General features: G+C 50.9%; 1 long non-coding RNA gene across 1 annotated transcript in view; it reads left to right on the top strand.

The window, feature by feature from the left end:
• The window catches only part of LOC108577962, a 22,085-nt gene extending 18,990 nt beyond the window's left edge, over window positions 1–3,095 (top strand). The window contains exon 2 of the long non-coding RNA XR_001891454.1: window positions 3,021–3,095. This is a non-coding gene — a long non-coding RNA (uncharacterized LOC108577962). The remainder of the gene's footprint in view (window positions 1–3,020) is intronic.
• Window positions 3,096–3,585: the final 490 nt, after the last annotated feature.

Raw genomic sequence — 3,585 nt, forward strand, 5'->3', positions numbered from 1 at the left:
GCCGCCGCTAGAACCGCCGGTGGAGGTGGTCCGAGGGGTGAGACCAAGTAACCGAATCCAACGCACCCTTGCCTCGCGCCCATTGCCTCCCCCCGACCGGGAAAAAAACCGAGTGCACCATCTCCCCCACTTCTCTCTCTCTCGCCACCTCCTCATCCTCCTTCTCCACCGCCCCTGACTGCTCTTCCTGAAGCAGTCCTACCCTCTCTACCGCCGCCGACCTTCTTCTATCTTCCTCGTCCTCCCTCTCTCGTCATCGAGTTTCTTCCGCTGGCGAAAAAAATACGCCGTCGACTTGGAATGACGCTGCACCGCGAATCCAATGCAACTGATGCCAACCTCTCTCTCTCTTCCGCTTTCGCGCGACTTTGGTTATTAACTTTTACAATTACCTCGAACGGTGCTCCTATTCTAATATCCGGGACAATTAACGAAGAACCGGATGAAAGTGGTACCCTGTCAATGGAAATTACCCGAATTGGGAATTTTGAAACGATGCCGTCGGAATTGGAGTTGTCGCGAGAGTCGAGCATCCATGCGTTATCAAATTCTAATCTTTCCCCTCCTACGATAGTTATCGAATTGTCCATTAACCGAACAGAACTGTATCGATCTTGTTCCACATTTCCGACAAAAGGAGTTTCACGATTTCTGATCTCGACGAGATCGAACCTGTTTATCAGAAAGCACGTCTGAAATCGACAAAGTGCTCCCCGTACAGTTTAAAACTATCTCGTAGCAGAAGTAGAAAAGAAAATACGGATGGAAAGAGCCGCCGCCGCCGCGTAGATGTGCTTGAAGAAGAGAGAAAAAGGGAAGTAGGAGAGGGGGGAAGGTTGGACAGGAGAATCGAGACGGTTTGTTCGTCGACGGAAATGCAGGCTGGACACGGAACGACGGAAAACGAAGCGAGTGTGTGCGAAGCACTCCCCGGATTCGCGTAATGGGAAAATCGATTAGGAACCGAGCGGCTAAGGTGACCGTCCAAGATGTACGGATACGCCACGGAGAATTATTAGCTCCTCTACATCCGAGGAATTAAACGTAAAAAAAGAATCTTTCCGATCCAGATGCGACGTTCAGATTTACTTGTTTAAAAAACACCACCGCTGACACGATTCGAAACCTGTACTCAAATTCGAACGGAGAAAGAGAGAGAGAGAGAGAGAGAGAGAGAGAGAGAGAGAGAGAGAGAGAGAGACAGACTAGAAGGAAGAAATACTTAATAGGGTAAAAGTCGAGCGTCTTAGTACTCCGACCACTTCAAGGTACTCTGAGAGTCTAGTCACTTTTCCCTCGCCCAGCATGCCTGCGAAGGTTCAATGACATCAGTAGAACCGCCGGTGTACGTATACAGAGGCGCACCGAACCGAAAGTGGAACGCTTTCAGCAAAAGCGTTCGCTTTTTTCTTCTAATAACTGTAGACAATTGACGAACGAGATCGAGAGTTGGGGAAGAATTTATACCGGAGAAACGCCTGTAATTGTTGTTTTTCTTCTTTTTTTCGTTTTTCCCCCTACCTCAATCGTAAATACCCTCAGCGCGATACTTAGTTTTTCAACGAGCAGGAAATCCGTGAAAGTTCAACGACGCCGGCGAAAGCTTGGACGCGTCCGCACGCGACCCTCGGAAAATGTGGGACACGCGTAGAACCGCAGAACCGAGAGCCCCGTTGCGTTTCATCGATATTGTTCGTATAGGCTTACAGCTACAACGAGTATTCGATCGATCTTCCAGCGTCAGTGGTGTCGTCGTCGTGCTAGTCCACGGCTAGCTTCTATTCACCGAGCGACGTCCGCGCGCGAGCGGAATATCAACACCGAGGAATCAAACACTTTTAACGAACGCTAGTTGCTCCGATTTTCATCATCTACGTCACACACGTCCTGTCTACGAAGATCGATTCTCGCCGCTCAAAGTCTGGCTACACCCTAGTTACCGGCTAAATTATCGAGCAACGAGAATACAACCGTCGGCCTTAAAGGGGGAAAACATCTGCCACGTACATCCTAGTCAGATTTAAACTAGATCTCCCTTACGTTTCTACAAGAAGGCTACTCTGCTACCCCTACTGGTGTCTATAGCGAGCGACCACCGCTACCCTAGCACGTGTAGTCGAGAGAGTTAAGTTGCTCGAAAGTTTGTTCGCAGATAGGAGCAAACGAAAGGAAAGGGAAAAGCGAGGGGAAGAGCGAGAGAGAGATGGAGGGACAATTAGAAGGTGTTTGATTTTCGGCGACAAAGAGGAAGTTAGGTGCGTTAGTAGGACGGGTGTATCTCGACGACAAAGGCGATGGAACGAAGGAGTTTCGCGATGAACGTGAGAGAATGAAGGGGCTGGCAAGGTAGGACAGGGTGGGAGGGGGAGGATAGAGAGAACTGAGAAGGAAGGAGGTGAACGACGGACGCGAGAGGGGAATAGGGCAAGTAGAAAGGACGAGGGTGTCCGCGGGGGCGGATGAAAGGACGCTTACCAGCTACTACCTATTGATCGCCAATTCTTTTTCTCTTGTTGCATATTAGGCGCACTCTGCCTCCTCTCTCTTTCTCTCAGCGATGTGCGCTCTCCCACCCCCTTGCCGGCGTAGAGCGCGCGAATCCGCCCCTATAGCTACCCTCCGACCACCCTGCGCGCCTCTTCCTCTTCCTCTTTCTCCTCGCCCACCCACCTACCCTTCCTGCCCATATCGCGTCACCGCGCCAGAGTACGAGCCTCCCCTACTACCCTTCCTACCTACACACCATCGGCCCTCACGTTCTTCTTACCGGCAATGTTTCATTTCGAGTAGCGGCACCCTTTCCGTAAAGGGGTGGGGCACCCTTCGCTCCTTGCGCCCAGGTGTCTCGCGATTCTCGACGCTCCTTCCCTGCTGCTACCACCCACCCGTGCCGATCTCGGTCGTCTCTATATACATATACGTAGAATATATCGATGATCGAGTATCGATCTGTTTAAATACATGTAGCGTAATAGGATGATCGATGGTAAGGTAACGAAAATTTAACGATTGTGTTGCAGGTAACGTCCGGTTGACGAGCGGTTCCGCGTAAAGAAGAAACGAGAGAGAATCGACGGTGCAAGCGTGAAGAAAAAGAGAAGAAAGAAAGAAAGAAAGAAAGAAAGAAGGAAGGAAGGAAGGAAGAAAGAGAGAAAGAGAGAAAGAGAGAAAGAAAGAAAGGAAGGAAGAAAGGAAGAAAGAGGAAGAGTAAAAGGCAGAAGTTGTTGGCGGCGACATACTGCACTCTCGCACAGTTCAGAGCGCAAGCGTGCACGTGTGTTGTGCGTTTCCGTGGTGTAACCCTGTCTCAACACGAGGGAGTAGTCGTTTCTCCACGTTCTCATCCCTACTCCTGGACGAGGACGAGAACGAGGACGATCGCGACCACGACCTCGAGGAACAACATCGTCGAGTTACCACCATCTTCGCCCCTTCGCCACTTTGCCCGTTTCTGCCGCGCGCTACGTCACGCGTGACGTCGTACCCGGCGCGCACGTTAGAGCGGCGGTGTGCACACACGCTACTACCTTTTCCCCCTCGCGTCCTCCTCAACCGCAAAGAAACTACAACAACACGATAACAACA

This window comes from Habropoda laboriosa, unplaced genomic scaffold, assembly GCF_001263275.1.
Source record: "Habropoda laboriosa isolate 0110345459 unplaced genomic scaffold, ASM126327v1 scaffold801, whole genome shotgun sequence".
NCBI classification, from domain to species: Eukaryota; Metazoa; Arthropoda; class Insecta; order Hymenoptera; family Apidae; genus Habropoda; species Habropoda laboriosa.